Source organism: Protopterus annectens, chromosome 12.part0, assembly GCF_019279795.1.
Source record: "Protopterus annectens isolate FY-2018-M chromosome 12.part0, PAN1.0, whole genome shotgun sequence".
Lineage (NCBI taxonomy): Eukaryota > Metazoa > Chordata > Ceratodontiformes > Protopteridae > Protopterus > Protopterus annectens.
Genome location: NC_056746.1, coordinates 1,135,579,088 through 1,135,605,229, shown reverse-complemented (window position 1 = coordinate 1,135,605,229; position 26,142 = coordinate 1,135,579,088). Strand labels below are relative to the sequence as shown.

Here is a 26,142-nt window from a genome sequence, read left to right as displayed (position 1 = left end):
TTTAAAAGTTGCCATATGTAATGGGTAGGAATAATGACTTCTTACCGTAATGGAAATGCTTTCAGTATTGTCTTAGAATGTGAATAATCTCACAGGTATATACAAAAAGGAAAATAATACTTAATTATATTAAGAAATGAGAGTAAATAGCAATGCTACAGGATACACATTTGGAAAGAACCAAGCATGTGAATTTGATAAAGAAATGATTCAGGATGAATATTCTGCAGAATATCAGCAACAAAGGAAAATGGGAGTACTTCTGTTACTTGTTACAGGAGCTCCAGTAGTGATAGAAGAGGGGAAAAAAAAGATAATGGCAGATTTGTTGTAGTAAGGGGCTACTGGCAAAGGATAAGGATTACGCTGGCATGTATTTGTACTCCACCTAAAACTGCTATTATGGATCTTAAAAACAGTTTGGGAGAAATGATCAGTTTTCAGCAGGGAATATTTATTGGTGTTAATTTGAATTGCAGTAATGAGGATGTACTGAGGAGACCTAGAGGGGAAAAATATAACGAGGGTAGATTTCTGAATACATTTTATGAAAGTATTTGGCATGAAAGATGTGAATTCAGTAGTAGGAACTCTTGAGAGAGTTTGCATATTATTCCCTAAGGTACAATAACTGGGCTAGATTAGACATAAATTATATTTCACAGGAATGTGCATTTAATTGATGAGAACTTTGTTACACATCCAATAATTTAAAGAATGGGTAGTGGAAGTTATCTGGGAGTTATGAGGAGAAAGTAGAAAGTACTCCAGAAGTTATAGCTAGTGAATGGGATAAAATGAAAGTTTGAGTTTAAAAGTAAAGATAGGGTAGAACTAAAAGAAAAATATATGGTTAAGCAGTAATAAGAATTATTTAGAGGTGCTGACAAAGGTTCAAGTACAACAAAATAAGGGGAATCTAACAGAAAATTAAGAGGCACAATTGCAGAGTGCTAAAGAGAGTACCTGGATAATATGCATGAGTTTAGAAAAAGGTGACTTACTTTTTTTTTAATAATAATAAATCCAGAGCCCAAAAACTTTTGGCACAACAACTTGGGAAGTAGAAAAGGGTTGTTGCCAAACTTGGGAAGACAATAACAAGAGATCCTGTAAAGGTATGAGATATTTTTGGAAGTTTTATGAATATTTATATAAAGCATAGAAGTGGGGAAGTAAAGAAAAGGCACAAGTGGAAATATTTATGGAAGACTTGAATATGACATGGTCAGAGGTAGATGAGGCTCAACAGCTAACAGTAAAGATAGGACGAGATAAAAAAATGGTGATGTTTAACCAGACTGAAGGAAAGTCTCCAGGATTATTTGGTATTCTGGTGGAGGTTTGGAAGCTAGGAGAGAAGAAAGTGGTAAAGATCTGGAAAGTTTTGTTTAACAGTATTTTAAATGGAGGGGAGGCATCAACATCATGAAAAAAGCTGTGGTGGCTGTAATACCTAAAGACAGTAAAAATCCATATGATCCAAATTCATATAGGCTCATTACAGTTTTAAAACAGAATTGTGATGCGTTTGTAATGGTTAAAAGAATGACAAAGGTGGTGCCAAAAATAGATAATGGACCATTGTGGTTTTGTAGAGGAGAGGCAAACATATGACAACATTAATAGAACAATGATGATCCAGAGGAAAGCAGAATGTAAGGAAAACCACTGTTGGTGGGTCTTGATGCAGAGAAAGCATTCAGTAGAGGAAGCAGGTATTGTATGAGTAGAGCAATGGAAGCTTTTGCATTTCCTGATTATAATAATAAGGTTAATTAAGATATATGAGGCATTGAGGCAAAAATGAAAGTGGGTGGGTGCTTCTCTTATAAGTTGTGTCTGAATGGAGGAATTAGAAGTGGTGTCCTCTTTCCCCTTCGTTATTTGCTTTATATTTAGAACCATTGGCAAAGAGAGTAAGGGATGCAAAATCAAGGATATAATTAGTGTGGTGTTTAAGAAAAGTTGGTGGTGTTTGCAGATTCTATTCCTTTGTACCTGACAAAACTAGAAAAGGACATCTCATTGATGTGGAACATTGAGACTGTTCTGGAAGTAGAATGAAGCCAATAAGACATTTGATTTGCAGGCTACAGACTGCCTTCTCTGCAAAGGATGGCAAATTTTAAAACCTTGTAAAGTTTAATTTTGGTAGCTACCAAAAAGCAATTTAATAGAAAATGGAAATCAAACTGTAAACAAATTATACTTTAGTGAATATTGTAACAGAAATAAGAGAGCAGCGAGTGGGATCTTTAGAAAAGGGTAGGAGAAAAATGTTTTGGAGGAGGAATGAGGTTTAAGGGAAAGCAGGAACTGAATGATTTATGTAATGTTGCTTAGATTATATTGTACAGTGGATATAAAAAGTTAATACACCCAAGTTAAAATGCCAGGTTTTGGAGATATAAAAATGAAACCACAATAAATAATTTCAAAACTTTTCCCACCTTTGATGTGACCTATAACCTGTACAATTCAATTGAAAAACAAACAAATCTGTTGGGGGGGGGGGGGGGATAAAAAAAATAAACGTACAATAAGATGGTTGCGTAAGTGTGCACACCCTTCAACTAATACTTTATTGAAGCACCTTTTGATTTAATTACAACATTCAGTCCTTTTTGGATAGGAGTCTGTCCGCATGGCATATCTTGACTTGGCAATATTTGCCCACTCTTCCTTGCAAAAGCGCTCAAAATCTGTCAAATTGCGAGGGCATGTCTTGCGCATTGCCCTCTTCAGGTCACCCCACAGATTTTCTATTGGATTTAGGTCTGGGCTCTGGCTGGGCCATTCCAAAACTTTATTTTTCTTCTGGTGAAGCCATTTTTTTGTTGATTTGGATGTATGCTTGGGGTCTTGTCATGTTGAAAGGTGAAACTCCTCTTCATCTTCACCTTTCTAGTAGACACCTGAAGATTTTGGGCCAAAAGTGACTGGTATTTGGCTAAAGCCCCAGTTTCAGCTGAAGAAAAGCAACCCCAAAGCATCATACTGCCACCACCATGCTTCATCGTGGGGATGGTGTTCTTTTGGTGATGCGAAGTGTTTTTGTACCAAGTGTACCTTTTGGAATTGTGGCCAAAAAGTTTAACCTTGGTTTCATCAGACCATAACACATTTTTCCACATGCCTTTGGGAGACTTGATGCATTGTTTTGCAAATTTTAGCTGGGCCTGGATGCTTTTCTGTCTAAGAAAAGGCTTCCGTCTTGCAACCTTACACCATAGCCCAGACATATGTAGAATACTGGAGATAGTTGTCACATGTAATACACAACCAGTACTTGCCAGAAATTCCTGCAGCTCTTTCAGTGTTGCTGTGGGTCTCTTGGCAGCATCCCTGACCAGCTTCGTCTCGTCTTTTCATCAGTTTTGGTGGGACGTCCAGTTCTTTGCAAAGTCACTGTTGTCCCATATTTTCTCCCCTTCTTGACAACTGTCTTCACTGTATTCCATGGTATATCCAGTGCTGTAGAAATTTTTTTGTACCCTTCTCCTGACTGAAACCTTTCAACAATGAGATCCCTTTGATGCTTTGCAAGCTGTCTGAAAACCATGACTTTTGCTGTAGCAGGCAACTGAGTAAATGTCAGGAAAATCCTACTAGGAGAGCTGAACTTTATTTAGGATTAATCAGTGTCTCTTTAATTGATGGTGGGTGTGTACCCAAGAAGACTGAATGTTGTAATTAAATCAAAAAGTGCTTCAACAAAGTATTAGTTTAAGGGTGTGCGTACTTATGCAACCAGCTTATTGTACATTTTTTATATTTTCCCCCAATAGATTTGTTTATTCAATTGAACTGTACAGGTTGTAGGTCACATTAAAGGTGGGAAAAGTTTTGAAATGATTTATTGTGGTCTCATTTTGTTTTTATATCTCAAAAACCTAGGATTTTAACAGGGTTGTGTAAACTTTATATCCACTGTATATAGCAATGCATGTGATGTATAATGTTTGTACAAGTGTAAGATGTGAAGTTGTTCATTCTTTACTGCCGATACGGCCGTTTGTAAAGCTCGAGGTTTCGAAGTGTCGAGACCAAGCCCCTTATCCCATGATGCACTTCTGGAATTACTTCAGATCTAGTTTGCTGCGGCACAGATCTCAGCGAGGTTCCAGTTTTGCTCTAGCCAGTATTTCTTCAAAAACGCGTTTTTCGCAAGTTATGTACAAATTTTTTGCTATTATTGCATAGATTAGAGTAGTTTCTTTAGCTTCTTACAGAGCTCCCTTTTCCCCTCGTGTGCTGTTTTCATAGTTTAGCATAGTGTGTAGTGGCCTCGTGTTTTGGCCTAGTTTTTTTCTCTGCTTTGTTACTTATATAGATGTGTGTGTGTGTGTGTGTGTGTGTGTGTGTGTGTGTGTGTGTGTGTGTGTATATATATATATATATATATATATATATATATATATATATATCTCTAGCTAGTGTTGGCCCTTCTTTCTTGGTCCATTGTTTAGTGTGTGTGTGTGTGTGTGTGTGTGTGTGTGTGTGTGTGTGTGTGAGTGTTTTATTACAGTCTTTTTGGTGAAATTGGCTGTTCTCTAGGCTTTGTGCGTCTTGAGCCTAGGTGTGGTTCTTGATATAATTAGCTGAGCGTTTCTTATTAGGCTTTTGTGGCTTGATTTTTTGGTGTTAAGCCTAAGGATATTGTTTGGATATGTCTGAGGACCAGGACAAGCACCCAAAATCTGGATTCAAGAAATGTCCAGACTGTGGGCAAAAGATGTCTGTGACTGATGACCACGTTCAGTGTGTCTGTTGCTTAGGTGCTGTACATTTGCAGGAGTCCAGCAGTATTTGTCACTCTTTTTCCTCTAGGGTCTTATTGGAGAGGAAAAGAAAATTAGTTGACAGAGGCTTGCTCAAGCATCCGTTTTAAGAAGCGTTGAGTGACCAGGATGGGGCCAGCAAGTCCTCGAACTCTTCAGGGGACTCCAAGGAATCTAAACTGTCTAAAAAGTCCAAGAAAGTGGATGATCCTGGGACATCAGCTCCACAGATTTCGGAGCAGACTATCTTTTCGGAGCCGGTATCTGAGAGACCTACATCTCCACTTCAATCGGCACCGTCGGTGCACTCCTTTAGGTCTTCTGTCAGCCTCTCGGATTTGGATATGGAACGATTGGTGCAGAAGCTCTTACGGGCATCAGGCCTTGCTAAGTTATTGTCGGCTCTGACCCTAGCGTCGGAACCGAAGACACCCACCCTGGATTTGACTGCTCTTCCTCCGAGCCGTACCGGACCCTCGGAGCTGGTGGGGGCTGACCTGTTGATCATGGAGCCTTTGGAGCAGAGACCTGTTCCGGTGTCCTCTGTTCCATCTACTGTGACGTCCTCTGTGCTGACTGGGGACTCTAGGAGCCAACACTTTCCTGTTGGGTCTGGAGAGGATAGTCGCACAGACTTGTCAGTGCCAACTCTTCCTCTCGGGGCTTTGGCTCAGATGAGCTCATCTCCTACCTCCGGTTTGGAGCCCACGGTCTTAGTGCGGGAGGTACTGGCGGTTCCTTCGGGTCCGTCGACGACTCTTCATCAAAGCTGTGATGCCTTCGAAGCCATGAGGAGAGCCTGGTCTCCAAAGACTTCCTTGACACTAGGTCTGGCTTCTTACCCCAAAGCGCCTCGTCTAGGCATAGAGACCCTGAGCCTCAGGTAGCCCCACATGGCGCCCCCTGCTTTTCCGAGACCTCCCCAGAAGCTCCCACTGAGGAGGTCCCAGGAAGAGATTTTGCAAGAGGAGACACTTGGACTTCCCACAGGAGTCTTTGACATCTGACACTGACTTGGATGAGTCAGAAGGGTCCCACAATCCCCCTTTGAGGATATCTCCGTTGCGGAGATGCTAGAGATCCTTAGGCAGAGAGGTGATTGGCAGTCCAATAGCCCTATTGAGGGACGAGTCAGTTCTCCTGAAGGCTTTCGGGTCTCAACCTTCCACCTCTTGGGTGTCTCCGCCCTTCGATGAGCTCATGCAGCTGGTCTCTCGGAGGGTGTGGGAGTCACCATAGTCCATGGAGCCAGTCTCTCGGAGGCCTAACGAGTTTATTTCTGCTTTCGTAGATGAATTCTTTTTGTCCAAGAGAGAGTCCCTGTTGATGCCATGGTGGTGGCGGCAGCCAACAAAAAGGAAATATCTGAGACTTCCTAGTCTATCCAGCCTCCTAACAGAGAGTCCAGGATCATGGATAGATATGGGAAACGCATGTTTAGTTTAGCGACTTTTACATTCCGATCCCTGAACTATTTGACCCATTTCACTAGGCTGCAAAGAGAAATCCTTAAGGAGTTGGGAGATGCTCTTCAGGGTACTGTAGCTGCAGGGGCTTCCAATAAAGTTGCTGCCCAGCTTGCTACCCTAAATTCCATTGTGAACTCGTCCATGCATCTTGTATCATATGCAGCTGATGGGACGAGTACGGCAGCGGGTAAAAGAATTGCTGTCAGAAAACATTCCTGGATGCGCTTGTGTTCCTTCGCAGAGCCCTTTAAGTCTTCATTCGTGAACACCCCTTGTGATGGCTCATCTCTCTTTGGGCCTAAAGTGAAGGAAACTTTAACCAGGTGTGAATAGGAGGGAAAAACTCTGTCTGCCGTTGGAGTCCGTTTTTCCACCCCTACTCTCTTTCCCCAATGGCCAAAGCGGAGGAAAGATGTGGCTCTGAAAAGCCCAAGAAGTCTTTCAGGACACACGTGGTGAACCCCCCCCCCCCAGGGGCAGAGGAGGGGGTAATAGTGGAAGACGCCGCCCTCGTGACAGACTGGGTCCACAACACCAGGGTGATGGAGATTTACTTCTCTGGTCGACCCTGTCAGCGCCCGTGAAAGGAGGGCCTGACTGTCCTGCTCTGGAGGCAGTCGGGGGTCGCTTATCATTGTACCCAGACACCTGGCAAGATATAACAAATGACAGCTGGGTACAAAGTATTATTTCCAGAGGGTATTTCATACCATTCTCCACTCCACCCCCACCTGCAAGGAGAATCCCGGACGTTCCACCCAGTTACAGGGAACAAGCAACTATAGAGGTCCAAACGTTGCTAGACAAAAGTCATCCAACCAGTCCCAGCAGATTAAATAGGATCCGGAACTTACTCAAGGTTCTTTTTGGTTCCAAAGAAAACGGGACTGGAGACCCATTTTGGACCTCAGCAGACTCGACCAATTTGTGAAGAAAGAGAAGTTCCGGGTGGTCACGCTACAGTCTATACTTCTCTTTTTAGGGAAAGACAGTTGGATGTGCTCGATGGAGCTCAAGGATGTGTACTACCATATAAAAATGGCCAGGCCATCCAGAGATCACCTGCGTTTATGGCTGGGAGCCAGTCATTATCAATTTGGAGCCCTGCCCTTTGGTCTCAATACAGCCCCCAGAGTGTTCACCAAATGCATGGCAGTGGTCACGGCTCACTTGAGGCGTCTAGGATTCCAGGTGTTTCTGTACCTAGATGATTGGCTCCTTACCTCCACCACCAGGCATCAACTGATTCAGGCAAGGGAGTACACTCTGACGTACTGCAATTATTTAGGCATTGCAGTCAACTCAGAAAAGTCTGCCTTTTCACCATCGCAGCATATTGTTTTAAGGGCAGAGTTAGACACTTAAACCACCACTCTGACTACCAATCGAGAGAGTCTTTCTTTTTTGCCAGCATGTCAGCTCATTGGTATTGAAAGACAGAGCACCAGCCGCAGAAGTTCTAAAAGTATTGGGTTTGATGGCTGCAGCTGTCTTGGCCATAACATTAGCAAGGATGCATATGTGGATTCTTCAGTGGTTGCTGTTTACTCAATGGTCTTATCAGGAACTTCCAGTGAATCGCATGATTTTAATTACGAACTCTTGCAAGAGAGATCTCCAGTGGTGGTTGGTGTCTCTTCATGTAACCATAGGACACCCCTTTGTACTATCCCCTCCAATAGCCACTGTGACCACGGACGCTTCCCTGATAGGGTGTGGGGGGGCATTTTCATGGAAAGACTGCCCAAGGCACATGGACTAATCAAGAGTCACATCTGTATATCAATGTTCCTGGAGATGAGAGCAGTACTTTCAGGGCTCTCTTCCTCTAGGAATGATTGCGATTCAGACTGACAGTATGTCAGTAGTCTGGTATTTGAACAAGCAAGGCGGAACCAAGCCCTATCCCCTTTGCCGAGAAGCCCTCAGAGTTTGGCAGTGGGCTGTCTCCTCCTAGTGCTTTTTGTTGGCAGCGTACATCCCGGGGAGATCCAGTGTGATAGCAGACAAACTGTGCAGGGCAATCTTGTTGCCGCATGAGTGGTCCTTCAAGAAAGAGATTGTGGACAGGATTTTCCGCAAATGGGACCAGTCTTGCTGCGATCTTTTTGCCAGTCACATCAACACAAAATGCAGAAGCTACTTTGCTTGATTCCCCCTCTGGGAGAACCTCTGAGAGACTCACTCGTACACGATTGGCCCCCGGGTCTCCTCTATGCATTCCCCTCTATCGTGTTGATATCCAGATTTCTACAGAAAGCAAAATCACTGGGAAGGACCATCATTCTTACAGCCCCTCATTGGCCTCTGCAGATTTGGTTCTCATTTCTTCATCATCATCTCTTGGAGGATCCATGATTTCTGGACCCAGTTCCGGAGCTTCTGACACATCTGTCTGGGGACCTCCATCCTTCCTTGCAGTCACTGAAGCTAACAGCTTCGCTGCTCCAGTTCCCCTCATAGCCAGGCTTCATAACTTTTCCAGTGAGACAAAACAGATCCTTTTGTCTTTCCATAAGTCATCCACCAGAAGATTATATCTTAGTAAGTGGAAGAGATTTTCCATATGGGCTTCTAAGCAGAACATTGATCTTTATCAAGCCCCCTTGACGTCCATATTAGAATTCTTGACTATGATCTTTAATAAAGGAGCAGCAGCTGCAACAGTTTGGGTCCAGTTGGCTGCTATATCTAACTTTCATCTTTGAGCTGATGGGCTAAACATAATGTCCCACAAATTGTCCAAGGCCTTTCTCAAAGGTACCTTTCATATGAGGCCTCCAGTGAAAACTCCTTATTCTCCTTGGAATCTAAGCTTTATGCTGTCTCGTATAATTCTTCACCCGTTTGATCCAGCATAATCTTGTGATCTCAAATTTTTATCGTGGAAAACCAAATTTCTGGTGGCTATTACTTCTGCCCGCAGAGTGTCAGAACTTCAAGCTTTTTCTATCAGCCCTCCTTATTTGATTTTTCATGCTGGTAGAGTATCTCTTAGGACAAACCCCTCCTTTTTGCCCAAAGTTTGTTTGGAGTCTAATATCAACCAAGTCATTGAGTTACCAGTCTTCTTCCCTTACCATTCCAATAAATTGGAGTATATGCTGTACAGACTTGACGTTCACAGACAGTTCAGATTTTATTTGGACAGAACAAAAGATATTAGGAAAATCAGACCAGCTCTTTGTGTCCTTCTCTGAAGCCTGAAAAAGGTAGACCAGTGGCTAAAAGAACGCTTTCTAAATGGCTATCCAATTTGTATCACCTTTGTTTATTCAGCTGCTAATATGCCCTCACTACACAAGATTAAAGCTCACACAACCAGAGCAGTTTCTATATCTTCTGCATTTCAAGCTAAATTGCCTCTTGATAACGTTTGTGCTGCAGCCACTTGGTCTAAACCTCTTTCCTTTATCACTCATTACAAAGTTAAGGCCTCCAGGGACAGGGCTTCTTTTGGGTCTACGGTCCTGAAGAATGTACTCCCGTGAGCCACCAGAAATTGAGGGTGCTAGGGACGCTACCCAACAGTAAAGAATGAACGGCGAGATTGAACAGCTTCACATTAAGAAGTTATGTACTCACCATAACGTTCCATGCGAGTTGTTCCTTCTCGCCTTCATTCTTACGCCCTCCCTCCTTCCCCAATCTGGCTGATAGTTGACCTAGAGGTTGGTCTCATCCTGGTTGCTCAATTCTTCTTCCTCTCCATGGGAAGGTGGTTCACTTATATGGCTATAGTACATGCAGAAAACAAGATCTGAGGTAATTCCAGCAGTGCATCATGGGATAAGGGGCTTGGTCTCAAGCTACTCGTAAACCTCGAGCTTTGCAAACAGCTGTATCGGAGCCGATGGATCAGCTCCGAACCCATCAGTAAAGAATAAAGGCGAGATGGAACAACTCAGATGGAATGTTATGGTGAGTGCATAACTTCTCATTTGCCTGTTACAAGTGATGATTTAGTAAAGGTGTTTAAAAAAATGCTTTGGCAGGCAGTTACATGTCATTGGTTTGATTTGCAGTTGTGGTCTTCTGAATATTTTTGCCGCTGCTGTCTGCCTGTTATTGGGTTCTGCATTTGTGGACTTTGTCATCAAATGTAAATGTGAAGGTCCTCATTTCAGCTGAAACCATTGCTGTCCTTGGTGACTAATGAATCCTTAAGTAATGGGGTTAAAATTCTTCAGGTCTCCTATGGGAGAAGCAGGGGAAGCGATGACTGTAGAAAAGCGAGGGTTACAAGCTTCAGACAGTCTTGCTCAGTCCTCATGAAAGAGATTAGACCACAATGCTGTGTAGTTTAGCTGTAGTGCCCTGTTTGATAAGAGTGGAACTTGTAACCCTTTGCAAAGAGGTAGTGGGTCATAGATGGAGGGTGAGAAAATGCTGGCAGAAATCCTTAGCTACAGTTGTGGTACTGATTCCCGCATAACGATTTGCTCTCGCTTTCTGCCCTTCCCCTTGTTTAGCAAACTTCAGGTAAGAAAAGTTAAAGTAGATTTGTCATCCACTCATGGCTGAAAATGCTGTAGTTTTCAGGCTGTCTGACCGTGGCATTAGAACGTCTCACTCCAAGCTCCCATGTGGTTGAGACAGCATCATTCTCCACATTCTGGCATGATTGAGCCGTTAAATTCCTTGGTCTTCCCACTGGATTGCCTTCCATTTGTTTGATGTGCACTTCCAAGTAAAAAAGGGTTCTCCGTTTGAACAGAGAGGTGTCTTTAAGAGTCCCAGTCGCTTAGCTTGCAGGTGATTTTATTTTTCAGGTACCTGTTTAACGCATGCTTCTCAGTTATTCCACAGTAAGAGTGCATGCTTCTGCTATTCAGATATATCATAGCCGCCTTGGGGTGGGGGAATGGGCTGGCACTGGGCTTATCAAGAAGTTCGTGAAAGGGTTTAGGATTTTTGCATCTTTGTTTGTGTTAGAAAAAATGCTCTTCTGCCTAAAATTTGAACTTCATGATTCATAGACTGATGTGCTGGATCATGTCTTGGAAGATGATGCCCTTCATGAATATGCTTCTGCCTTTATGATTTCAGAGCTGAAAATAAACTAAACTGCTCAGAGTGTAGAGAGGTGCAGAGTAGCAAGACTAAGTGAAAAAAGAAAGCTGCACCAAACTTACACAACCACCACGTTTATTAGCAAATAATAAAAATAGGATAACGTTAGTGCTTTCACAACTGCTCTTGTCGCTTCATCAGACAAACTGAGCAACTCTCCAACCAGTTTATATCACATGTTAGCCATCAGCTGATAGGAATCGAATGTTCCAATTATACAATTAAAAAAAGCTAATGTTCTAGTCAGAAAATGCTATAATAAATTTACATCTAAAATTTTAAAAAGACAGTCCATAAATATACATGTGTGAAAGTATAAATAAACATTTCTATATATATATATATATATATATATATATATATATATATATATATATATATATATATATAGGAAAACCTATATACACAATATCTATTAGAATATACATCAGAATATATTTACATAAAACCATATACAGACAAATTCTTAAACCTATTACTATCTAAAAAAGTACTAAGCCAATCATCTTGGAACAAAAAATTCTTCATAAAGGTTCATTTAAAACTCGTATAAAGGCATATTGAGGCATAAAAAGGCACGTCAGAAATATATTAAAAGCATATATGTATACGTGTGTGAGAAGACAAATTATACATACATAAATGACTATAAAAATACTTAAGGCCTGAGGCGGCGAGACTTCAAGAAAGGTTTTAAGGATGTTGTACTATTTAAACCAGGGTATCTCTCAGCATTCAGAGAGAGAATCCATTTTTGTTCAATGCTCTCAGTTAAATTTTCTATATCACCTCCTCTTACACTAAGGTGAACAACTTGAATAACAAAAAATTTAAAATAGTGTGTGCAATCTGTTTCCTTAATGTGTATGGCCAGGGCATTGCTATCCTTACAGTTGTTGATGTCCCTAATATGTTCAAGGATCCTGTCCTTGAACACACTGTTAGTTTTACCTATATAGAATACAAAACATTTCTGGCAGAAAGAGAAATAAACAACATTCATTGTTCTTCAGTCAGCATAGCCCTTGCTTGTGATAGTAAATTGTCGCACGGGGTGTGTATAAGTATTCTTTCTATAAAGGTGTTGGCATACAGAACATAGTCTGCATGGAAAGGTGCCAGTCCGCATGGACTGGCTAGGTCTATCTATATCTGTCTTATTACAAAGAGGATTTTTCAAAGACTTGTTTCTAAATGAAAAAGATGGAATATTGCGTATCTTGTCCATGAGTCCCGGGACCTCATGTAAAATATGCCAATGTCTTTTAATAATGGAAATGTACTCATTTACATCACTATAATGCTGAAAAACTACTCTAAACCTATTATTTGTCTAATTTGAAACATGCTGGTCATCATTCTGTGTGATGTCCATCAAATATGGTTTGCATCTATTGTTCCTTTGTGTCCAGGCCTGAACTATAGTGGTCTCGATCTCTTCCTTAGAGTAACCTCTATCTAGGAAATCTGATTTCACATTTTCAAGTGCCACTCTTGCTTCATCATCTTCATTGTGCAGTCTTAGGACTGTTTGTCCCTTTAGAACATTTTTGGCAATATGTCTTGGGTGCATACTACTGTGCAGCAGGGCATTTTTCCTGGTGGGTTTCCTGTATATACTACTGCTAAGCCTATTCGGTTCAGATTTCCTAACTATCACATCCAGGAAATTGATCCCAGTTGTCGACTGTTGATACATGAATCTTAAAAACTCAGTGGTAGTATGTAAATAGTTCACAAAATCCGTTAACTCACTTATAGTGCCCTTCCACAACATAAAAATGTCGTCTACAAATCTGACATACCATAGAATATTCCCAAAGAAGGGATTAACATCTGACATTAGAGAGAGCTGTTCCCAACATACCAATGCCAGATGATTTCAGAGCTGCAGGTGATTATTTTTTGGGTGCCCTGTTTCACCTTTCATAACGATTTTGTGCCTTCCCAAAATTTCATAACAGAATTTTCTTTATTTGTTCACAGTTTTGTTTCTGCACACAGAAACAGGAAAGAAAGAATGCTTTATGCCTTTCTTGTGTTCCTTTAGCTCGAATTTTTACCTAGGGAGGGTGTATCAATTTAGTAAGACATGTCAGATTTTTATCTCTGGGTGAGGAGGTTCTCTTTGGCTAAATAAACTGTATTCAGATGGCTTGCCTGCAGCGTTGTCTGTGCCATCAGGCATTTACTTGCCATTTAGCTTATACTGTTGAATGCCACGATTGTGGGTGCTTCAGTTCTTGTTTGTGTCCTTTGCAGACATACTTGGTATCATGGCTACCTGGTTGTCCATTCGCAGTTTTTCTAAGCATTGTTGCCTAATCTGTAATTTCAGTAGTATGTCGTCTTTGGTGCCTCAGAAGAACACCGGACACAAGACTGCCTTCTGAGACCTTGTCCTCCTAGCTTCTGTGTCTTGGGAAGGTTTAATCATACTGTGTGGGATTTTTCCCAGTAATTGACCACTTCAGCAGGCCAATTAAGCAGGTAGAACAGAGCTATTTTTAGAGCTAATTTGTGAAAAGGCAGCCTGCAGTGGATGGCTTTAATCTCTCTTACGTGAGTGATATGCCTGTTTGCCATTGCTGACGTGTTTTCCTGTAAGGTTGTCAAGTATACAATTTTATTTTTGTGGTGGTTTGTCTTTCAGGATGCTTTCCCAGTGCATAGAGATTGAACTGGGAAGCAGAATTGCTGAGCATGCCTTCATAGCCCAGCTTTTGTTACCATGACCTGCACCACTGGCAGGTGCCAGTTGCTGTCACTTTCATAGGTAGGTACTAGGCTATTGGCCCTAGGGCCTGTACAAGCCTAGCCAAAAAGGTACCCTGGCTTTCGCCACCCAAGAAAATTAACATACCTGTTAAATCAAAAGGCCCTAATTATAATGCACATTATCCTTTGTGCTGTGAAAAAAAATGTAACATAGTGTAAATATTTGTGTGTGTATATCACAAGAGATTTTACTAGCATAGTAAAATTTAAATAGTGCCACTATAAAAATATTTACTGTGGATTGCTTGTCGCATTGTATCATTTTTCAAGATGCAGCTACTTATGCCTTATGAGACATTTCATAGACATGAGCCCCTTACTCGAGATGGTTTAGTGCACTCTTTTGAAAGTGGTTAGGCAGTCAGTCATTAGAAGCCAAGCATGGCATTGGAAATATATAGTAAATTAATCTAGGATGGCTGTATGTGGCTGGAGTACAGTGCAAACATTTGCAACCGAGTATTTTCTTTGCAGTTTATCTCCAATGGAACAATCCCTGTATTGCAGGCTGTAATACTGCACAAAAAATCTGTTTACTGTTTGTGCATTTAAAAATGTGAATAATGAAAATACCACACAATTGTATAACTTTCGTAATGAGCCTTTTGAATGTTGCATGTAATGCTCATTTTTATATGCAGTTGGGGCTGGTCTTCTAGCAAGCTGTGGCAAAGGTATATGAGGGTGGTACACAATCCAACATTATTGTACCTGTTTTTATAAAGCTTTCAGGATGAAATGCATTCTTAACTGTTAAAGATAACTTTACATTTTGCTGCATATTGTGACTTTTTCATTGACTGCGTGTCCTGAATCTTGGTTTCTACAGCATTCATGTAGACAAATATATATGTGCTTGCAAGTTTGAAAGGAAATTTGTTGAACTGCTTTACACTGTTCATCCTGAAATTGATGTACTGCTTTTGCCTGCTGGCCATGGAACGGTTTGCATTTTCTCTATATTAAAAAGAAAAGAAAATGTAGAATTCATGTAACATTTGAAACAAAATTTGCATGTAGCTTTATACGTAAAATCTAATTTTTGTTTTGTAGTGATGGTGACCGTTTTTAATGGTGTGGTTTCTCCCTGATGATGCTCTTTTGGAGACCATCAATTAACAACTTGGGGGCATATTTTGTAGATGAGACTGTTGAGGATGTGCAGGAGACTTTAGAGGCATATGGAAGGCACAGGACCATTAACACGTTAAACCGTGATTAATTTATTTTAACTTTTGTATTTGAGATACATTTGTCACTTTTATAGCAGGTAGGGCTGTGAGATTTAAGGGTTTTGAGGGTCAGCTGCAAATATTAAAAGTTGATTGCTTTTTAAAATGCTGCTGTTTTGGCTTGCAGCAGTGTATTTCACAAACATTTACAATGTTTGTATTGCTGTAATGTAATGGGTGTGGATGAATTGCAGACAAGTGCCCACGATTTTGAAATGATTCTTTAAAAAAATGGCAAAAAAATGTTGTGTAAATTACTTAGAAGATGAGATTTGAGTGAAAATTGCAGAAGCTTCATTAATTTGCAGCATTAATCTCCAATACACACCATCATGGTTATTCGCATAATCCATGTGGATAAGTGCTTCCACTGAGATGTATTGGTGGTTTATTTAATTTTTGTTTTAAAACACGCTGAGTGTTTTTATTTAAAAAAAATATTTTTTAAATGTATTTGTTGTATAGTTGTGCATTCAGATGCAGGTGGTGTGAACCTAGAAATGTTTAGTTTTTTTTTTCACTAAAAAAACTGTCGTCGATCTTGGCAGTTAAGTTTTTGTTGTTAATGCATGCTACTGGCATTGATGTTTTGCTTCCATTTCTTCTTTGTTACAGTATTAAAGTTGGTTTTAATTGATTACCTACAGGATTGACTTGGCTGTCCTCTTCTACTGTTAAGGACAAACACCTCTGTTGCAGGTAAGATACTTGGAGATGAAGGCCTCCTTGCAGCAAACAAAGTTGTGTGATTTCTAGTTACACTTCTGGCGAAGTAGTTTGTTTAATGCAATAGTGTTAAGTTAAAGTATGTTTTACTGAAGCAGCAGGAAAATCCATGAATAACTTTTAAATCCTAAATTTGTTGGAATTTTCTACAGACTGATACTTTTTGGCCTCGTGTTGAGTATTTCCTGAGCGTGTGAATTTAACTCCTGGATTTGATGCGAGCTTTTATGAACTGTACTTTTGGTACTGTATTCAGTACATTTGCTGTTAGTGTTGCACACATTTTAGCTAGTCTGTTTAATAGTGTGTAGCAGTTTTTTTCATTAGTTGTCCTTTTGTATATGTGCCAGATACATGGTGTCAATAAATGTAATCTATCATCAGCAATAGCCCATGAATGACATTTCAGGTAATTCCATGGAGTTTCTCTCTTTTATAAAGTTGTTAAAATAATGTTTGGATATATTCAGCATAGGCACAGCATTTGGTCCTTCTCCAGTATTTGATGTTTGCTTTTTCTTTTCTTTGTACTCTGCAAGTTCACATTTTCGTGTGTGTGTGTGTGTGTGTGTGTGTGTGTGTGTGTGCACGCGCCTGTTTTTTCCCTTTGTGGTGCCATATGTGCCATGACCCAAAGTAATATTGAAACAGACTTTGTCAGAAGCCTAGTTGAGATTTCCTCTTTTGCTATTCTCCAACTCGATGCATCATGTACCAGAAAGGGAAGGTGATCCAATCCTTTGCTTCTGTGTTTTTTGCTGTTTGGATATTTCAGCACTTGATCCTGATGTTTATCATAGAAAAGTACCCGTCTTTGAAAATTTTCAGTATTGTATCTAGGACCTCCAGTGGTACTTTGTGAAACTGAATAGCTTGCAGGATTGCCTTAAGTGCCAGAGTTTCAATCTGTGGACCCACTGTAGATGAAGAGCTAGAAGCCTGCTTACAGTCCTTAAAGAAAGAGGCTGTTATAGGATTACCAGCTCAATAATTGGTAAGAGAGTATCTGTCCAATTCCAAACCATTGCTAGTCTGATGGGAGGCGTTAAGGGAGACTATTGGACATTTTCAAAATCTCTTCTGTCCTGCAAAAGCCACCCTTGAGTATTCCTCGTTAGTCATGAGTTTCCCTTGCATAGGTAAAGGATTGCATTCAGACTTGTCAACCTGTGAAGTGAGTTTGAGAGATGCACATGTGGCAGATAAGTTTGTGTGGTGTTACCTGTGGTCTCCATCATATCTCACCTGTTTTCAAGAGCTCAAACCCTGAGTACACTCAGGCTATCAAATTAGACGGTCTCTGAGAATCTGCAAGTCTTCCAAGCTTCCCCAGGTCATACATGACTAGTTGGATAAGACTTTTTGTAAAAGAGGATGGGTCAGATGCTAGATGTTTGTGTTTTGTGATGTCTAGTGGGACCTGTCTTTGAGTGCATAAGCGTACCATTAAGGGAACGGCAGCTGACCAACTGTTCCTTATTTTATGAGGGGCGCTCTTTACCTAATGCCATTTGTGTGTTGTCATATATTGATGACCTATTATCTGGCACTCTCCACTTGTCTGTTGTGCACTTTTTGCCATTTTAAGTGAGTGAACCTGCCATGCTGCAGTGAGGGGCAGAGGGTCTCGCTAGTCCTCATTTTTGGGGGAGGGAAAATTTGAGGTTAGAAGGTCTTGTGTCAAAAAGTGAGAAAGGTAATGAGACCTCCACTCCGTATAGCTTTCTCTAGGATAGCCTCTTTTTTGGGGGGGGGGGGGGTGCAGGATTATCAGCTATGTTGACCACCTGATGTTCATCGTGTTACCCTGCTGCAGTCATCACACTTGGGTTATCCTGTCGTCAGGCGGTCCCGCAGTCGGCCGGATTTCCAAAGTCTTGGTCCAACGTCGGTTGCTGTCGCCTCATCCCTGACATCAGTGCGCCAGGGGTACATATATTGCAACCGACACCATTTTCTTCAGTCTTTCTTGCCGAGCGGTGCCCGAAGCAGAAGCAGTTCGCAAGTGCCGGTTGGCAGACTCCTGAGATTTTCGAATTCGAGTTTCAGAGCGAAGTCTTCTATAAAGCTAAGTACCCCGTTGGGGAAACTTTTCTTGCCTCAGACCGATGTCAGAAAAAGTTAACAATTGTATTTCTTGTGGGAAGCAAATACCTCAAGGATTTTCATTCTTATTGTATACCCTGCCTAGGCCCTGATCACGACGTCATTTCTTGTCATTTTTGTGCTAGATTTAATAAACGCACTATTAAAAGACTATTTGATTTCGCACAACACTTTTTTGGCAGAAAATTTAATTATAACATGCCGTCAGAGCTACCGACGTGCACAAAAAAGCGCAGGGATAAGGATCGGCAGCCCAGGCCTAAGCCCGATTCCGAGGCCTCTGTTGATCCGGGCTCCGGTTCTCCGGTTATCAGTGAGGCTCCGACGCAGTCTCTGACTACCGCAGTTGAGGAACCCGAGACCGCTATGGATATTTTGACGGAATGTACTAGGCCGACGCAGCCTTTTACTTCAGGCCCTACCGACTTGCCTCCCAAGGACACCGGTACTTCTGAAACACCTTCGCTTTCTGAAGGCATTTTCAGACTGACTCTTACAGTCAAAACGTTTTCTAAACCGAAGACTCCTTCCAAATCGAAAAAAGCTTCACTTCACTCTCCTGTTCAAGGCCCTATGCCTAAGAAACAGATGCTCAAGATGGCTGAAGATCTGATTTCTCTTATCAGGGGTTCCCAGCCTCCTCCTGACAAAAGGCCTAGACAAGAGGACGAATCTGCTTCCTCTGAACAACTGTCTATTTCTTCGGATTCCTCTGAAGACCAAGACTATTCCTTCTCTCCTTGTGAAGATTCTGATGCTGAGGACTCTATTCCCTCAGCTTCCCCTCCAGAAGATTACTCTTTTGGGGAAACTTTACACACTATGAGGGAACATTTTCACTGGGAAGGTCAGGATTACTCTGATTCCAAGAAAAGGCTCAGAGTTTCTTTTACTCCCCCAACACAGACCTCTAGCCATCCCTCCTGTTTTGGACATTGTGGATGATGTTTACTTAGAATCCAGTTTCAACCCGGACTCTCTGCCTCCTGCCCCGGCCAAGCCTGACAGATACTACAGAGTACCTGATTCCCATAAATTCCTTTACAAAAGCCCAGTAGCTGACCCAGAGACTATCTCCCAGGGTCCCAAGGGGGCTAAGGCTTCCATGGCTAAAAATCCAGTACCTTCTGAAAGGGATTCAAGAGCACTAGACAGATGGGGGGAAAAAGGTTTACACCTCGGCCACTTTAGCTATGAGAGCTCTAAACTGTCAATTTTCATATGCTTAAGTATCAGCAATTTCTGATCTCTCGGTTAAAACAAAAGATAACCCTTCCTCAACAATCTGAATTGAAAGAAGTACAGGATTTGTTGCACTCCACCGAGCAGGTGGGCAAACATACCTTACAATGTGGGTTTGATTATTTGGAGGCCTCCTGCAGAGCAGCGGTCACTGGTTCAGTTATATGTAGGCATGCCTGGTTAAAGGAACAAAGTCTGCCTGAAAATGTTAAAGCAAAACTACTAGATGCTCCCTTGCAGCAGGATGTTCTTTTTGGTGTTAAAGCAGAAGAAGTTTTAAAGAAAATGGAAGATAAGGCAAAATCAATGCAGACAGTTAAAGATTTCCTACAGGTACAACCCCCTCGCTTCAGCAGAAACTGACCAACCAAAAATTGGTCCTTTCCACCAACTGACAGGCCTCAGAGGGGTAATTACAGGCACCCAAGGGGCAGAGGACAACCACAAGCTCAGTATAAACCTCGCCAATGGACCACTCCAACTCAGAAGGGAGGAGAAGACAGGTCTCAAGCCACCAGAAGGCAAACTCAATGACTTGCACCTCAACTGGCCAAACAAAGCTCTCCTTTCAGCCCCCCTGGGGGGAAAACTAGCATTATTTGTAGACAACTGGCACATGGTCACAAAGGACAAATGGGTCCTAGACATAATTTTAGGAGGATACAGATTCCACCTTGCCAATAAAAAGAGGAATGCCAAACCTGCCACAAAATCAAAGGGCAGAGGCTCAAAAACAAATTACAGCTCTCATGGCCATGAGAGCCATTCAAAGGGTACCAACTCAAGAGCAAGGCCAAGGATTTTACTCAACTATTCCTAGTACCCAGGAAAGAAAATACTTGGAGGCCAATTCTGGACCTTTCAATTCAAAACACTTACAAGTTCCCAAATTCAAGATGCTAACACTACAGCAGCTACTTCCCATGTTGGGCAAGGAAGCATGGCTGGTAACGTTGGACCTCAAGGAGGCATACCTGCATGTCCCTATCAGACAAAGTTGCAGAAGATACCTCCGTTTCATTGCAGGTTCAACCCATTATCAATTCTCTGCATTGCCCTTTGGCTTATCTACTGCGCCCAGAGTATTCACAAAATACCTGGCACCAGTAATTGCATACTGCAGACAAAGAGGAATTCAAATATATCCATACCTGGATGACTGCCTCATCCAAGCAGAAAGAAAAGACATTCTCATACAACATCTGACTTTTGTGAAGCATCTACTAAATTGTCTGGGGTACACAGTAAACGAAAAGAAGTCAAAACTAGTACCCTCACAAAAATGACATTCCTGGGTGCCAGCTTGGACACAACGGCCCAGAAGGCTTATCTAACACCAGACAAGCAGTTACAACTGACTTAATATTTCAAGACAATGGCAACAAAGACCCAATTAACTGCAAGAAAAATTCTGCAGGCTTTGGGCTTCATGGCATCTTGCATTCTGATCATACCATTTGCAAAACTGCATATGAGGAAATTACAGTGGTACCTAAAAAGCGTATGGTCTCAACACAGCCACAGCTTGAACACAGTGATATCTCTCATTCCCTGCCTACAACAGGAATTTCTATGGTGGGTACAGGCATGTCACCTCAACAAGGGTCAGCCTTTCACCTTGCCCCCACCCAGGCAAACTATCACAACAGATGCTTCAGACTATGCCTGGGGGGCTCACATGGCAGGGCAATGCATTCAAGGCCTATGGACTGCAGAACAAAGAAAACTGCACATAAACCAAAAAGAGATGCTAGCTGTACAGAAAGCTCTGACAGCCTTCAAGGATCTACTACAACCTGGACAACTGGCAATAAAGACGGACAACACCACAGTAATGTGGTACATAAACAAACAAGGGGGCGCACATTCCTACCCTCTTTGCAGGCAAGCAATAATCTTATGGAACACAGCTCTGACCTTCCAAGTCCAGTTACAAACTCACTTCCTGCCAGGACAGAAAAACACATTGGCAGATGACCTAAGCAGAAACATCAAAGATCCCCACGAGTGGAAGCTAGACCCACAACTATTTGCAATGATAACTCAAAGATGGGGCCTACCAAATATAGACCTGTTTGCCAGTCCTCAAAACTACCAGCTGACAAAATTTTGTACAAGGACATTCCACCAACAAGCTTGGAAAGTGGATGCGCTCTCCTTCAGTTGGAAAAACCTGACCGCATATGCCTTTCCTCCACTGCCTCTTCTCACAAAGGTTCTTTTGAAGATGTTCTTCGTCTTCCCTTGCTGCAGTCCTGACTATTGGGTATAGTCCGCGTCCCAGTCGGCCCGAATACCAGAGTATAAGGCTGACGTCGGTCATGGCGCCTTAGACTGACGTCAGTACGTCAGGGTACTAATGCGCATGACCGACGTCATTTCCTCAGTCTTTTTTGCCGCATGGTCCGATGCAGAAGCAATTTTGCGAGTGCAGGTTGGCGTTCTGAGATTTTCCGAAACCGGAGTTTCAGACCGAAAACAGAGTTGGCTAAGTAACCCGTTGGGAACATTTTGGTTTTTCTTGCCTCAGTATTTAACCGGATGTCAGAAAAAGTGAATAACTGTATTTCTTGTGGGAAGCAGATACCGCATAGGGATTATCATACATTGTGTATACCTTGTTTAGGGCCTGAGCACGACGTTGTTGGTTGCCGCTCTTGTGCTAGATTTAACAAGCGCACTATTAAGAGGAGGCTTGATTGTGCTAGGTTAGTGTTTGGGAAGCGTTGTAATTATAATATGCCGCCGGATGCTCCGCCTGCTTCATCCAAGAAGCGCAAGGACAAAACAGTGAAGCCTAGGGGTGAGGAACCGGCAGTCCCGGACGCCGGTCCTTTAGAAGGCTCAGGGAGCCAGAGGTTTTGCCAGGAGTCTCTATGGAGTCTCAGGCAGATACTTTACTGTTACAGGATGTGCCCTCTCAGGAGGTAGGCCAGGCTGAGGGGCTTCTCAGGTAACTGTTCTTCCCTCTCTTCCCAAGGTAGTTAGGGCCTCTCCTTCTGTTACCAAAGCTTCTTTTAGAGGTAGGCCAAGTTCAGCTTCTGTGGGGGCTTCTCCTAGCATTTCGGCTCTGTGCCTAAGAAACATATGCTTAAAATGGCAGAAGATTTGATTACTCTGATTAGAGGTTCTATGCCCCCACCTGATAAGAGGCCTAGGGTGGAACAGGAGTTTGATAGTTTTGAACAGTGTTCACAGGCTTCAGAGTCTTCTGTGGAAGACTTGCAAGAGTTTCCTACTTATTCTGATTCTGATGTGGATGATTCCACTCCTTCAGCTTCTCCTCCTGAGGATTTTTCATTTTCAGAGACTCTTCACTCCATGAGGGAGCACTTTAAATGGGAAGGCCAAGATTACTCTGACTCCAGAAAAGGCTTAGGGAATTCTTGTTTTTGCCCCAGCATAGGCCCTTAGCTATTCCTCCTGTGTTGAATGTGGTGGAGGATGTTTTTGCAGAGGCTTCTCTGAACCCTGACTCCTTGCCTCCTGCTCCTGTTAAGCCTGATAGGTATTATAGGGTGCCCAAGCTCATAAGTATTTGTTTAAGAGTCCCAGGGCGGACCCAGAAACTGTTTCTCAGGGGCCTAAAGGTGTTAAAGCTTCTGTGGTTAAAAATCCTGTACCCTCTGATAAAGAGGCAAGGGCTTTGGATAGGTGGGGTAAGAAAGTATATACTTCTTCCACTCTAGCCATGAGGGCGTTGAATTGTCAGTTTCATATGCTGAAATATCAAAATTATCTCCTTTCACAATTGAAATCTAAGGTGGATGCTTTGGCGGAAGGTATTGAGTGTAAAGAATTGCTGGATTTGGTTCATGTGTCTGAACAAGTGGGTAAGCATTCTTTGCAGTGTGGTTTTGATGCTGTTCAGGCCTCCTCGAGGGTGGCTGCTACTAGTTCTGTTCTTCGCAGACATGCCTGGTTGAAGGATCAGAATTTAGCTGAGCATGTTAAGACTAGGATTTTGGATGCTCCTTTACAGTCTGATGTGTTGTTTGGACCGCCTGTGGAAGCAGTTTTAAAGAAAATGGAGGACAAAGCTAAGTCTATGCAGACTGTTAAAGATTTTTGCAGGTGCAGCCTCCAAGTTTAGTAGAAATTGGCCTGCTAAGGGGTGGACATATCCTGCTTATGGTTCCCAGTCTAGGGGTAGGTCTAGACGTGGTAGGGGCAGGGCTCAAGGTTCGTTTAGGCCTAGATCAGACAGTTCACCTGCTCAGACTTCTGGTGAGGGCAGGGGTCAGTCCTTTCGTAAGCAGAACCAATGACCTGCCTTTTCAGCTGCCAGTGGACTCTCGCCTGGCAGCTCCTTTGGGAGGAAGATTGTCTCTTTTCAAAGAAAATTGGGATTTAATCACTCAAGACAGATGGGTGCTGGATATTATTCATCACGGTTACAGATTTTATTTCCACACAATGCCCCCTTTCAAAGGCATGCCAGATGTTCCTCCTCCACAAAGAAAAGAGGCTCACAAGCAAGTTTCTCAGTTACTCCAGATAGGGGCCATTCAGCCAGTCCCTGTATCAGAAAGGGGCTTGGATTTTATTCTCGCCTGTTCCTAGTACCAAAGAAGGGGAACACGTGGAGACCAATTCTGGATTTATCTATCCTCAACACTTATCTGGACATTCCCAAGTTCAAGATGTTGACGTTACAGCAACTGTTACCTCTGCTGGGCAAGGATCACTGGATGGTAACTTTGGATCTCAAGGAAGCTTACCTTCATGTGCCTATAAGGCTAAGTTGCAGAAAGTATCTGCGGTTTCGAACTGGAGATTTTCATTATCAGTTCTCTGCATTGCCCTTTGGCTTATCTACTGCGCCCAGAGTATTCACAAAGGTTCTGGCTCCAGTGATAGCTTACTTCAGGCTTCAAGGCATTCAAATCTATCCTTACTTGGACGACTGCCTGATTCTGGCTCAAGAAAAGGAACACCTTCTACAGCATCTGGAATATGTCATAGCAGTGCTAAGATGCCTAGGGTATTCTGTGAACGAAATAAAGTCCAGTCTAGTACCCTCTCAAGACATGTGCTTTCTGGGTGTGAGACTGAATACAGCAGCTCAGATGGCCTTTTAACCCCGGACAAACAAAAGAGTCTGTCACTTTACTTCCATCAACTATCTCATCAGTCCGTGCTGACTGCAAGGACAGTCCTTCAAGCATTAGGGTTCATGGCATCTTGTATTCTGGTGCTTCCCAATGCCAAACTGCATATGAGGAAGCTGCAATGGTATCTCAAAATGTATGGACACAGCACTGCCAAGATTTGGACACTGTCATTCAAATAATACCTTGCCTTCAAAAGGAATTCTTGTGGTGGGCTCAGGAATGTCACCTAAACAAGGGACTCTCTGTGACCCGGCCAGAGGCGAGTCAGATTTTAACGACAGATGCCTCGGACACTGCTTGGGAGCTCATCTAAATGGAAAGTGGATACAAGACAAGTGGCCTGCCAGACTACAGCATCTACATATCAACATGAAGGAGATGTTAGCAGTCCAGTTTGCATTGATGGCGTTCAAGGAGTTACTTCTTCCAGGGCAGGTGTTGATTCTGACAGACAACACAACTGTCATGTGGTACATCAACAAGCAAGGGGAACACATTCTTATCCTCTATGCAGGCAAGCAATGATTTTATGGGAGACTGCGTTAAGCCTGCAACTGACTCTTCAGGCAAGGTTTCTGCCAGGAGCACAGAACTCCCTAGCAGATGTATTAAGCAGACAAATCATGGATCCCCACGAGTGGAAACTGGATCTTCATGTATTTCAGAAATTGACAGTGTCATGGGGAACTCCAGACATAGATCTGTTCGCTTCTCCACTAAACCACCAGCTGCCAAAGTATTGCACAAAGGGGTTTCATCACACAGCTTGGAAAGTGGATGCTCTGTCTTTCAGTTGGAACAACCTTCATGTCTATGCCTTCCACCTCTACCTCTTCTTCCAAAGGTATTACTAAAGGTCAGCAAGACAGGCCAAGGATGATTTTGATAGCTCCAGATTGGCCTCGGCAACACTGGTACCCACTTCTAAGGAGTCTTGTAAAGAAGCCTCCATGGCCTTTACCTCTGATTCCTCATCTGTTATCTCAGAAGGACGGTCATCTGCTCAATGTCAAGCTTCAATCTCTTCATCTCACAGCTTGGCATATTCTGTGTTGAAGCACGTAGGTCTCAGCTTCCTCAACAAGTTTTAAATGTGATTATGGAAGCTAGAAGGCCTAGTACTAGGAGAGTGTACGCAGAAAAATGGAAGAGATTTTTATTTTGGAGTACAGCAAAGAATTTGGAGATTTCAGAGCCTAATTTGAGTGTGGCTCTTCAATATCTTACTGAATTATTGGACAAAGGTTTGTCCTTCTCTTCCATAAAGATTCATGCTGCAGCAATTTCAGCTCACTATGATTGTGACCCACCTTTGTTTTCGCATCCTTTGTTCAAGCAGTTTCTTAGAGGGCAAAGAATATAAGACCCCCAATGAGCTCCTACTCCTGCTTGGGATCTCAATTTTGTGTTGGAAAAACTTACTCTACAACCTTTTGAGCCTGCAGCTACTGCTGAATTGAAATATTTGTCATGGAAGACTGCTTTTCTGTTGGCTATTACTTCTGCAAGAAGGGTGTCTGAGTTGCAGGCCCTTATGGCAGTAGAGCCCTTTTTGGTTTTCCATAAGGACAGGGTTTCATTACGCACTAATCCTTCCTTTATGCGAAGGTGGTTTCTA

At 42.4% G+C, this 26,142-nt stretch overlaps 1 protein-coding gene across 16 annotated transcripts in view; it reads left to right on the top strand.

Annotated features, from left to right (window-relative positions):
• Window positions 1-26,142, top strand: part of LOC122817027 (copine-3-like) — a 2,295,182-nt gene that overhangs the window by 90,411 nt on the left and 2,178,629 nt on the right. For 11 of the 16 annotated variants that reach the window (XM_044090160.1, XM_044090157.1, XM_044090156.1 and 8 more), the window contains one exon: window positions 15,984-16,035. The exons of 3 other annotated variants lie outside the window; for them this stretch is intronic. The gene's annotated coding sequence lies outside the window, so the exon portion shown is untranslated. Of the gene's footprint in view, window positions 1-15,951; window positions 16,036-26,142 lie in introns of all 16 variants that reach the window. 2 more of the 16 variants (XM_044090151.1, XM_044090144.1) reach the window with 1 other exon arrangement.